The sequence below is a fragment of the Oryctolagus cuniculus genome, chromosome 6 (assembly GCF_964237555.1).
Source record: "Oryctolagus cuniculus chromosome 6, mOryCun1.1, whole genome shotgun sequence".
NCBI lineage: Eukaryota > Metazoa > Chordata > Mammalia > Lagomorpha > Leporidae > Oryctolagus > Oryctolagus cuniculus.
In genome coordinates this window covers 95978819-95991598 of record NC_091437.1, presented here as the reverse complement: position 1 = coordinate 95991598, position 12780 = coordinate 95978819, and the positions used below count along the sequence as shown (strand labels likewise).

Genomic DNA, 12780 nt, shown 5'->3' with positions numbered 1-12780 from the left:
CCACTCTGTGTTCTGTTATTGACTTACTGCTTTGTGGAATGGAATGTATGTTTTTAGCTCATACAGTGGAAATGGTAATGCTAGTTAGAGGAAAAGATGTGATACATCCCTCTGCCTTTCTTACAAGGTTCCTGTTTTTCTCCCTGTCCCTCTGCCAAGCTCAGGGCAGTCATGTTCCCCAGGTTCTTCCCTTGAAATGCATTCCTGGGGTGCTTTGTGAAAGCTATACAGACTGAAACCACAGAGCTTTTATTACTTGTACTGTTGCTTTAAATGACTGCTGTCTTCCCTTGGTAATGTATCAAACAGCCTTAAATTCTGTATTCATAAAATATTTTATTCCTCTTGTTTAAACGTTATACCAAGATGTCTTATTATACTGTGGATGTTTGGAAGTGTCTTTATGTCTCCCATATATCTTTCTTGAACCTGAGTGCATTGACGCTTTTGCCTCATATTAGCATATTAATAAAGCTTGCTGAACTAACTTACTGTGTGATGTCCTTGAGCAAATTAGCTGTTGGTATAGAATTAGAACAGACTTAAGTAGGCCAGCATAATGTACAGTTTAGCCCACTGGTGCTGGAAATAATCGATGACTCCTAATTCAGTTCCAGGTCCTGGCTCACTACTCTGGACTGCCACTTGAGGAGACTGCTGTCCTTCTGCTTCCCATAACTTTTTATTCACAAGCAGATTTCCTTTTGTTTTTCATGAATTATCTTTGACTAATATCCTGACTGCACTGTATTACATATGAAGATCTCAAGATTTGCCAAGTCCTGGTAAAAATCACAATGCAGTTTTTTTCTATTTCTGGCCCCTTTATGCCTCTTAGATTATGAAACCAGATGTTTCTAGTGTCCTAGAAAAATAGTAATTTGGATGTTAGATTAATGTTAACTTTTTTTCCTATTAGGTTTTGTTTAATATCCTAAGCAGTAAAGTGCTCTTGAAAGACTTAATACTGTTTTAAGTTTGATATTTAATACAAAGCATAAATTGTTGGTATTATCAGTAGGAAAAATCTGGTAGCTCATTTGTAAAGTCATTCCTTGAAACACTTTAAATCTAGTAGTATTTAATAATTAAAAAAAAATCCACATTTGGGACTGGCATTGTGGTACAGTGGGTTAAACTGCCACCTGCAACACCAGCATCCCATATGGGTGCGAGTACTCCCTGCTAATGCGCCTAGGAAAGCAGCAGAAGATGGCCGAAGACCTTGGGCCCCTGCCTCCCACGTGGGAGACCCAGATGAAGCTCTTGGCTCCTGGGTTTGGCCTGGTCCAGCCCTGGCGATTGTGGCCATTTGGGGGAGTGAAGCAGTAGATGGAAGATCTCTCTGTCTCTCTATCCCTCTTTCTAGCTCTGCCTTTCAAATAAATAAATAAATATGTCTTTAAAAGAACACACGTTTTCACTATCACCACTAGTACCAATGAAATGATTTTTGCTTAGATCCATAAAATAAAAGCGGAAAAATGGTGCACATAAAATATTGTAAGAGCATTTGTCTTGTCTGTCTTGTCTTCGTACATCTTTCTGCATGTCTTGTCTTTGGTCAGGGTAGGGGAAGAATGAGAGAAGAGGCTCCCAGTTAAGCCCTTCTCAACACAGAGCTTGAAGAAACTTGATGTGCAGTGGCCCCTCATTCTTGCAAATGTTCAATTCTTCCTTTTCTCTTGCAAATTATTATGGTTGTGAACAGTAAAATGGTTGTTTACTTCCATAAAGATTTTTTCTTGAGATAACAACTTACTCAGTTACTTTTGTACTTCTCTCTGGAGCAGTCATTACATAGAGTTTTTTCCTTTCGGTAATTTCAGGCCTTTCGGGTCCATGTAAACTGTGTACAGTTCGGTAAACTGTAAAACATGGCCAATTAAGATCAAGATATACATTCTGTTTGTTTATTCATTCCTTCACTTCCTTGATTCAACATTTACTGTGTGCTGCAGTGTGCTAAACACTGTGCTGGCCCTGGATGTAGTATGGAAGAGGGTAGGTAAGGCTCCTCTGTGCTTACTCACTTTCGATTTGGTGGAAGGCAGCTAAAATGAAGTGTAATGACAGGAACGCAGAATCTGTAGACATCTCATAATTCACTGTGAAATGTAGCTTTGCATATTTCACATTCTCCTGTGCAAATAGAAGGAATGTAGCCCTCCACTTCTTGATTTACCAGGAAACTTAATAGAGCGCCGTAATTGACAACTATTACTTGTACACTGATGTCAGTTAACAAGTATTAATCCAATATTTGTTGTAAAAATCCCATGTGCTCCTAAGCATCCTTGTCCAACAGGATTCTGCAGACTTTATTCATGTTTGTTTGTTTCTATTGCAGATTTCTCTTGGATTTGGCTGCACACTTAGAGATCTTCTGCACTGTGTACAGGCACAGGTGAGTTAATGTTGAATCCTTTTTGTTGGAATATTTCAATTTTTAAATGAAGTCAGATATTTAAAGGTTAATCCATTTATAGTTCATAAAAATAGCATAAATAACAATAAAATATTACATTTGTCTATATTCCTCCTATATTATGAAGGTTCTTTATGAATGTGTTGGAAGTGCCATTTGAAGGTAAAATGACTGTACCTGTTAATCAATAGCTACTCTACTATATATATGTGTTAGAAGAATTTATCTTTTTTCTTTTTCTTTTCTTTTTTTAAGATTTATTTTATTTATTTGAAAGGCTGAGTTACAGAGAGAGATCTTCCATCTGCTGGTTCATTCCCCAAATGGCCACAGTGACCGGGGCTGGGCCAGGCTGAAGCCAGAAGCCAGGAGCTTCTTCTGGGTCTCCCACATGGGTTCAGGGGCCCAAACACTTGGGCTATTATCCACTGCTTTCCCAGGCACATTAACAGGGAGGTGGATCAGAAGTGGAACAGCCAGGACTTGAAACTAGCTCCCATAATAGGATAGCGGTAATGCTGCAGGCTGGGGCCATTAAACCACTGTGCTGTGGCACTGGCCCTGAAAGAATTTATCTTTACCCAGTGGTATTCTACAATATAGGCTTCACAGACATTAAGACTATTTTTGTTTTGTTCAAAATGACATCCTTATACACCTTTGGATAGTACCTCATATATAGTAAAGATTGAAGAAATTTTTGTTGATTACTGAGTAATGTTAAGAGTATATTTATATTCATAGCCACTGAAGTCAGTATCAGTACATAAATAATTAGAAATAGTTTCTTATATTTATTTCTGGATATGGAGCCAATTATGTAGCTATTAAATGTTAGGACAAATTAGCTGTGTTGGATATTTTTATTTTTTAAAATAGAGTAGAATTTATATATTTGAAAGCAGAGTTAGGGAGAGGGAGAGACACATAGCTCTTCCATGTGCTGATTCATTCCCTAAATGGCTACAGTGTCCAGGGCTGGGGCTGGGCCAGGCGGAAGCCAGGAGCCTAGAACTCCATCAGGGTCTCTCATGTGGGTGCAGGGGCCCAAGAACTCCATTGCTTTCCCAGGCTCATTAGCAGGGAGGTGGATTGGAAGTGGAGCAGCCAGGACTGAATCCGGTGCTCATATTGGAATGCTGTATTGCAGGTGGCATCATAACTTGTTGGGCCACAACACTGGCCCCAAATAGTAACCCAGTTAATTCATTTTCTGTTTATAGATTGGGGGAATTTCCGGGTTATTTTCCTGTCCTGTGTACTGATGATTGAACTCTTTTATCAAAGGTAGCAATACACACACTTTTATAAACTGTCCAGCCATTTCCTTGTGTCTATGGAACACTTCTAAGTGTTCCAGAATGTTAGTTGCTGTTACTGGGTTCTTGTTTCTTGGTTTCTGCTTTCTTTGTTTGATAATGTGTCTTACTTGTTTATGCATTCACCTCTCCTTCTGCCACCGTGATTTTCAATTATAAAAAGACATATCTATGACCTTTAGTTTTTTCTTTAAAGTTTTACAGCTTGTATAGCCATTACTGAGCCCCATCTATTTTACAATGCAGTTTGCAGAGATTTCTTGATGTTATTTATCATTCCCTTACTGGGTGCCAGGCATTATGCAAGTGCTTTGCAGCTATCTTCAGAATAACAGATAAAGAAAGTGAAGCTCAAAGAGGTTAAGTGACTTTTTGAAGTCATATCAAGTAAGTGGCAGTTTGCCACTCCAAAGACCTTGATCTTAACCCCTGAGCTCCATTTTCTGCCTAAATAGCCCTGAATACAGCCTGTTTGTGGCAATAAGTGTAACGTATGAAAATGAAGACTTCAAAATTAATTTAAAAGTCAAACATTATTTGACTTATATTTCATTAGCAGGCCTTAACACATAACCTCTATTTCAAATTGTGAAACATGACAGCCCATTTTGAAATTTAATGATTACTTCAACAATTTAAAGTTCCACTTGGGAACTTCAATTTCCTGTTTACTTAGGGGGCTAGGGACATGTGGGACAGGCATTTGTACTCCTTTTTCTATTGCAATCATAGACTATTGTGGATTGGTGTTCTTTCTCCAGGCAGATGAGAAATTTTATGTTACAGGTAGCATCAGTAGTTTTATGGGGATTTGAAATACAGCAAATATAGAATTACTCGGAACCTTTATCTTCAAAGGTGTGATCATTTCTATCTCTGGAGAAACTTTTAAAATTATTCAAGAAATGAAGTGGTATTGCCTTGAGATAGAGCAGAGTTAGTTCAAAGAGAACTTTAGCTGCTTTTACTTTATTTTTCAAGGCTCAATGAAATTTATAAAAATACTTGGGATCTAAAATGTATAATATTGGGGCCAGTGCCATGGTGTAGTAGGCTAAGCTTCCGCCTGCTTTGCCAGCATCCCATAAGGGCACTGGTTCATGTCCCGGCTGCTCTTCTTCCAATCCAGCTCTCTGCTTATGGCCTGGGAAAGCAGCGGAAGATATCCTAAGTGCTTGGGCCTCTGTACCTGCTTGGGGGACCCCAAAGAAGCTCCTGGATTCAGATCAGCCCAGCTCCAGCTGTTGTAGCCATCTGGGGAGTGAACCAGCAAATGGAAGACCTTTCTCTGTCTCTCCCTCTCTCTGTCTGTAACTCTACCTCTTAAAGAAATAAATAAAATATTTGAAAAATAAAATAAAATAATATATAATATTAAGGACAAAAATGTTCCTAAAGACAGCTTTGTTGAATACACCTTAAAAATTCTGATTTGAAAACATGATTAATTGTATTTCCTCAGACTTTCTAAAAGTATTGTATCTGTGAGTATAAATGCAAATTCCAGATTTGAATATATGGAAAAAGGAATTCTGTATTTTAAATTAAAAAGACAGAATTCATTTAACAGGCTGAACCATGCTTTTTAATCCATAGCTAGGTCAATATTTCCATTCCACTCAAATTTTAAGCATTTTGAAAGTTAGCCAATAAAATTTATTTGACATTGATAATCAAAACAGGAGTATGAGTTAGATAAATCTGTTTGACAATATAGCCTTGAAATGTAATTTTTCTTTTCACTGTGGAAAGCTGAACTCACTGTGGATTTATATAGACTTTGGATTTATTTATAAGTTTCTTTCTGTGGGAAGATTCAGGGCAGAGGGATGGGGTACGAGTGGATGGGTGAATTGTTCACAGATACTAAGTACAGCCCAGCTTCCTGGTATTTGCACGTGGAGAGAAGCTCTCCATTGTAAAATAAAGCATAAGTCAAGATCTGCCCATGTTTAATTGTATCACTGCTTTTATGGTATTTCCTTAAAATGTCAGCATGGTACACACTGATCATGTACACACTGTGTTTTGACAGTTATCAAAATGCCAGCAGTCATTCAGAGTAGACTCCCAGCCCTAGTCTCACGGGGTGGACCCCTGTACTTGAATGGAGGATGGACTGTTGAACTCAGGATAACACAGGCTTACTCTTACACTGAAACTGTCTTCTGGTGGCTTAGTGACACAAAGCCCTGGGTTGGAAACTATTAGTCTGACAGCCTGCCTTTTTTAAAATTTATTTTTTTTAATTTATTTATTTGAAAGGCAGAGTTAGAGAGAGGAAGAGACAAAGAGAGACCTTCCATTTGCTGGTTCACTCCCCAAATGGCTACAGAAGCTATGTCAAGGCCAGGCCAAAGCCAGGAGCAAGGAATTCCATCCTGGTCTCTGATGTGGGTGGCAGAGGCCCAAGTGCTAGCACCATCTTCTGTTGCCTCCCAGGCACAGTAGCAGGAAGCTGGATCAGAAATGGAGTAAGAGGGACCCAAACCTGTATGCTGATATAGGAAGCCGGCATCACAGGCAGCAAACTTACCCCACTGTGCCTTGGTGACAGCCCCTGGCGGGCTTTTTTTTTTTTTTTTTTTTTTTTGGTAGCACTTTTACTATTTTCTTCTGAGTTTCTCCCTTTTTAGTGCACATATTAGGGCAAACAGATTGCCTTAGCCTTCCACTTTTAATTCATTCAGGACTTTAATCCTCCTTCCTCTCTTCTCCCAGTCCTTTTCGCTCAGGCCATCCCTCCATCTACCACCCCTCCTTCCTTCTTCCTCTATTTCTTTTTCAGAGATGTTCCTTATTTATGTTGTACTAGCCTGAGAGCTGTGAGATCTGTAAAGAATCATTACCAGAGGCCGGCTTTGTGGTGCAACCATGAAAGCTGCTGTCTCAGATGCCTGCATTCTTTATGGACACTGGTAGGAGTCCCAGTTGTTCTACCTCTGATCCAGCTCCCTGATAACTTGTCTGGGAAAGTGGTGGAAGGTGACACAAATATTTGGGTGCCCACCGTCCACCTGGGAGAGACCTGGATGGCGTTGCAGGCTCCTGGCTTTGACTGCGCCTAACCCTGGCTGTTGGCAGCCATTTGGAGATTAACTAGACGATGGAAGATTAATTCATTCTCTCTCTCTCTATCTATCTATCTATCTCTCCCCCTCCCTCCCTCCCTCCCTCTCTCTCTCCCTCACCTCACTCCATCCCTACTTCTCACCCTCCCACCCTACCTTCTCCCTTTCTCTATAACTCTGCCTTACCAAAATTATTCAAGAGGAAAAGTAGTATCAGTGCAAACATAACTCCAAGTTTCCTTGTTCAGTGTTTTTACATTGAATTTTGGTTTCCTGGTTTTTCTGTAAAAAAAATTATTTGTTACTTATGATTTATTTGAAAGGCAGAGTGACAGAGATAGATCTTCTAGGTGCTGATTGATTCCCCTGCCAAGGCTGGGCCAGGTGAAAGCCAGGACCAAGGAATTCTATCCTAGTCTCCCGTGTGGGTACAGGGGCCCATGTACATGGCCAGTCATCTGCTGCCCTTCCCAGGAGGATTAATGGAAACTGAATTGGAAGCAGAGTAGCCAGGACTTGAGTCAGCATTGCGAAAGGGATTCTGATATCAGACAGTGGCTTAATCTACTGCACCACAATGCCAGCCTCTGATTTTGCTTTTTAAGGAAAAAAAAAAACTAGCAATTGTTTATTCCTATTTAGAGTCTTAATCCCTCCACAAGAGTGAAGGTGAAGGCAACAGCAGCAACAAAACACTGTGTGTCCTAAATGAGAGTTTTATGTTTGCAGTTAGCAGTGCTCTCTGCATGGCCTCCTGGGAAGACACACACTCCCGAGGCAGGTGTGTTACATACTGAGGAAGAGCCCATCACAGAGAGTCCAGGCAACCTTGATGTAGCATTGTGGTGGTGCTCAGCAAATAAGCATAATGACATTAGTAAGCATAGTACATTGCTGAAAAATTGAACAAAAATATGGGAGAACCTAATTTTTCTACTTAATTCAAATTCTGGAATAACAAAATTTAAAATTACAGACAATAATTTCAAAATATAGCTTTTATAAAATAATAATATTGTTCCTTGGAGTGTAAAGAGAATTGAGTTTTTGTTAGAGCTATTTTACCATGAGAGGAATTTTTTTTAATTGAAATGTTCTACGTGTGACTTCTGTTAGCATGGTTGGTCATCTTCAGAAATAATGTTATTGAAAATATTACCGGCCGGCGCCGCAGCTCAATAGGTTAATCCTCCGCCTAGTGGCGCCAGCACACCGGGTTCTAGTCCTGGTCGGGGCACCAGATTCTGTCCCGGTTGCCCCTCTTCCAGGCCAGCTCTCTGCTGTGGCCCAGGAGTGCAGTGGAGGATGGCGCAAGTGCTTGGGCCCTGCACCCCATGGGAGACCAGGATAAGTACCTGGCTCCTGCCATCAGATCAGTGCAGTGCGCCGGCCACAGCGCGCCAGCCACGGCGGCCATTGGAGGGTGAACCAATGGCAAAGGAAAACCATTCTCTCTGTCTCTCTCTCTCACTGTCAACTCTGCCTGTTAAAAAAAAAAAAAAAAAATTACTGCTCTATCTTGTGTAGATCTTTTGAGTTGGGGCAGGTGTTGTGGTGCAGTGGTTAAGATGCTGCTTGGAATGACTGCATACCAAATGAGAGTGTCTGGGTTTGAGTCCTAGCTACTCTACTTCTGATCCAGTTTCCTGCTAATGCAGACCTGGGGAGGCAGCAGATGATGACTCAAGTACTTGGTTCCTTTTCACCCATGTGGAACACCCTGATAGAGTTTGGGCTCCTGACTTTGGCCTGGCCTGTTCTGGACTCTTGCAGGCATTTGGGAAATGAACCAGCAGATAGAAGATATTCTCTCTCTCTCTCTCTCTTTCTCACTCACTCACTCTCACTCTCACTTTCAAATAAATTTTCAAAAACTTTAAAAAAAGATCTTTTGAATTAGCATGTATTGGAGAAGGTAGCACTGGTGTCAAAATCTGAGAAACTTTGGGTGGGCTGTGATATCTCAGCTGTGCTTTTGTTTGCTAGAGGACAAGAGTGTGTGGGAATGGGAGAAGTGGCTTGCAGATTATTAATAAAAAAAATACGGGTTCTCTCAATTTGTGTTTTTGTTGCTGTCCTTTGGGTTTCAATTCAAACTTGAATATTTTACTTATCTGGATGGTAGAGTTATCAGATTCAGGGAGAAGATTTGTGATATCCAGAATTTCACATGGATGTCATTATAGAAACTTTCAAAACATTTGACGTTTGATTTCAGTCAGTTGGTAGAATATTTGTTTATCTGGAAGGTAGAGTCACAGAGAGAGGAGGAGAGACAGATCTTTCAGCTGCTGGTTCACTCCCCAAATGGCCCAAAACTGAAGCCAGGAGCTTCATTCAGGTCTCCCACTTGGGTATAGGGGCCCATCTGAGCCATCTTCAGCTGCTTTCTCTGGTGCATGAGGAGGAAGCTGGATAGGAAGTAGAGCAGCCAGACTTGAACAAGCTCCCACATGGGATGCTGGCATTGCAGGTGGTGGCTTAATTGACTGTACCACAACACTGGCCCCAGTTAGGATTTTTGGTCATACAGTTCAATTTTATTTTGGAAGGAAGGTGCTAGATTTATGTTTTCTTCTAGGCAGGTACTGAATTGGAGTCAGCTGTCCTTGCTGGAATCCCTTTAAAGATAAAATAGCAAGATTCATGTTGCTTCCATTAAATATCTCTTAGTTTTTGAAACTCAAATACATGCTTTCTCAACTGCTTGTAGCAAGTAGATATGAGGATTAAATTAAGAACTTAATGCTTAGGGCCAGTGCTGTGGTGCAGTAGGTTAATCATCTGCCTGTGGCACCGGCATCCCATATGGGCACCGGTTCTAGTCCCAGCTGCTCCACTTCCAATCCAGCTCTCTGCTGTGGTCTGGGAAAGCAGTAGAAGATGGCCCAAGTCCTTGGGCCCCTGCTCCCACATGGGAAGACAGGGAAGAGGCACCTGGTTCCAGGCTTCAGATCAGCACAGCTCCGGCCATTGTGGCCATTTGGGGAGTGAACCAACAGATGGAAGACCTTTCTCTCTGTCTCTCCCTCCCACTGTCTGTAACTCTGCCTCTCAAATAAATAAATAAAATCTAAAAACAAAAAACAAAAAAAACTTAATGCTTAAGATTTCTGCATCCATAAAATTAAGCAGGTTTTTAGTTTTTGCTGTGATTTTTTTTTTTTTTTTTTTTTTTTTTTTTTTTTTTGCATTTGGAAATAGATGTTTCCAACTGTGATTTCTCTTGTTTAAGACTGGATATAACTGGAGAAAGAGAAGTTAATGGTAAGATTTGCAAGTTGTGATTTTGCAATAATTCTGTGCATTGGCTTGTCTAAGCATTGTTTGCTATTTCATGAATGATTCATAGGTATCTACAATTAATGGAAATGTATTTTTTGCCTTAGTCACAGCTACATCTCTACCTTTCCATCCAAATTGAACAAAGGGAGAGAAAGGAGTCTGTAGCATTTACTAATGGCCAAGTACAACGGAAATATCTTAGTCTAAATGTGTATAGTCCAATTTTGGAGGATCTCATAAGGACATGTCTCCATTCCAGGTTGCTTTTGTGGTGCCATAGTCTACAGATGGTTTGTCTTCATGACTTCTCAGAAAAGTAGAATTGATTAATTTGAAGACTTCATTTTCTCTAAACTTTATTTTGACCTTTTTGGTGTCAATTACTTAAATTTCATAAGCAGAAGTCAGGCACTTAAAATTTTATAGTCTCAACTCAGCAGGAGTGGCCAGACGGTTCCCACCCCTGAAAAGGTTTGGAAATTTATTGCCAGTCAGCATCCCAGCACAGTTTTATTGTGGCCCTCAGAAGCAAAGAGGACTGGAAAAGTTGAGATGCAATAGGCCAACGGGGATGTTGGTGAATGGATGAGCGGAAAGACTTTATGAAAGACCTGTTGGCACTGCACATGAGTACTGAGATTCTAAATCTGGACCTAACTACAAAAGAATGTCTTTAAAGCAAACAGCTATATCATCATTAATGAATTGGTGGTTTAAATTAGTCTTGGGATATAGTGGTTGGAGAAAACAGTTGCTCTCCCAGTTTCTTTTAATTTGTCATTTAAAAAGCCATTTAATATGGATTAATAATTCCAATTATATGGCAATTTTATTACACCAAGAGATAATTCCTGTTTTTGATTTATAAGATGAAATATGAAAATAGAAGCTAGAGTATTTTTTAAAAACTGTTGTTATCAGTTACTCATGCTATTACACTTACGTAGAATAAAAACACAAAATTCATTTGGCTTATTTAAATACATGTTGGACAAATCAGTTTGATTTTGTAAGTCTCTTATTAGTATACAACAGTAGATTGTTTCTCATTAACTTAGAATCTAGATTTTCTTTGTAACTAGATGCTTTGGACAGTTAATGTTTTGGCTAACATAGGAGTTAGATGTTTATTGTTGCTTCAAAGTAACCACAAATTTTCATAAAATACTTATTGTCTTAACGTATAAATTATTCTTCGAAGTTGTTCACTGACATGTTCATAGTAGTTATGAAGGTGAGGATCAAACTTTAAAGTGTCTTTTGAAAATAAAAAATTATCACCTTTTATAAAATACTCATATTTTAAATATATTTTAACATATTCTAAATGCCAAAGCTTAGTGTTTTAAACCACGAGGCACATTGTATACAATGTTTATTTGCAATAGTCTAATTTTCTGCCAGATTCTTCCTTATTTCTTGATCTTTTAAAGTTTGAGGGATAGAAGAGACATTGTTGCAGTAAAGTTGATAACTGTGGCTTATTGTGATATTTCTATCTCATTGTTCCTCTTAATTCAGACATTATTTTGACTGACATCTCTGCTGACAAAGGGTCCTGGCTCTCAATAAATTTCATGGACTGATGATGTATGTAGGTGACATACCTGATCATTTGTTTTTTTACCACAATCAGATTTCAGGAAGTAAAGTATTCACAAATGCTTTGAAGCAAAGATAAATATCAGTTAACTTGAAAGGTAGAAAAAGAAGAGAAAAACATTTCGGCCTTCACATGTGTTATATCAGTTTAAGCTCTGGGATAGATTTTTGTATCATAATGTGAAGTATGTTCTGATTTTGCCTAAATTCTCTTTGAAGTCAAGCCTAAACCACTTTATTTTGAAAGGATTGAAATGTTACATCCTGGGCTATAGTGTATGTAGTACAGTGAAACAGAACTTTGTGTCTTGTAATTCATGTGCTTTTAGCTCAATATTGTAACAATTGCAACAACATTTTGTGTTTTCTATGAGGGTACTTCCAAAAGTTTTTGCAAATGTAATTAAAAAATGTTTATTTTGATACAAAAAATATTGTGAAACCTTATGCATACAAGAAGTCTTCTAAAAGTTCATGGAAAATACATATTGTGAGAAAAATATGCATGGATTTCAATTTGTTTTGTGTCAAAATGAACTAATTTTTTAATTCCATTTTTCACAAACTTTTTGAAGTGCCCTAGTACTTACAGTAGTCAAGGATGGAGAGTGTTCCTGGTTTCCAAAAAAGAAAACTTTCGAGTAACTGACCCATGAGATTGTATAAAATTAATGTTGTCAGAAGAAAGTACTCAAAAGATAATAAATCAGGGAAGTAAAGGAAATCGAGTAGATTTCAACTACTTGAAATCAACTTCTTAACTAAGTTTTTTTCATTATGAAGAGTGGCATGTCAGTTAATCTTTCTTTTTTTTTAACTTTTATTTAATGAATATAAATTTCCAAAGTACAGCTTATGGATTACAATGGCTCCCCCCCATAACTTCCCTCCCACCCGCAACCCTCCCCTTTCCTGCTCCCTCTCCCCTTCCATTCACATCAAGATTCATTTTCAATTCTCTTTATATACAGAAGATCAGTTTAGTATGTATTAAGTAAAGGTTTCAACAGTTTGCACCCACATAGAAACACAAAGTGAAAAATACTGTTTGAATACTAGTTATAGCATTAAATCA

At 38.8% G+C, this 12780-nt stretch overlaps 1 protein-coding gene across 19 annotated transcripts in view; it reads left to right on the top strand.

The window, feature by feature from the left end:
- Nucleotides 1-12780, top strand: part of NCOA2 (nuclear receptor coactivator 2) — a 299416-nt gene that overhangs the window by 102798 nt on the left and 183838 nt on the right. For 15 of the 19 annotated variants that reach the window (XM_070075148.1, XM_070075149.1, XM_070075153.1 and 12 more), the window contains exon 2: nt 2351-2407. The gene's annotated coding sequence lies outside the window, so the exon portion shown is untranslated. Of the gene's footprint in view, nt 1-2350; nt 2408-10022; nt 10086-12780 lie in introns of all 19 variants that reach the window. The other 4 variants (XM_070075150.1, XM_051844545.2, XM_070075152.1 and 1 more) reach the window with 1 other exon arrangement.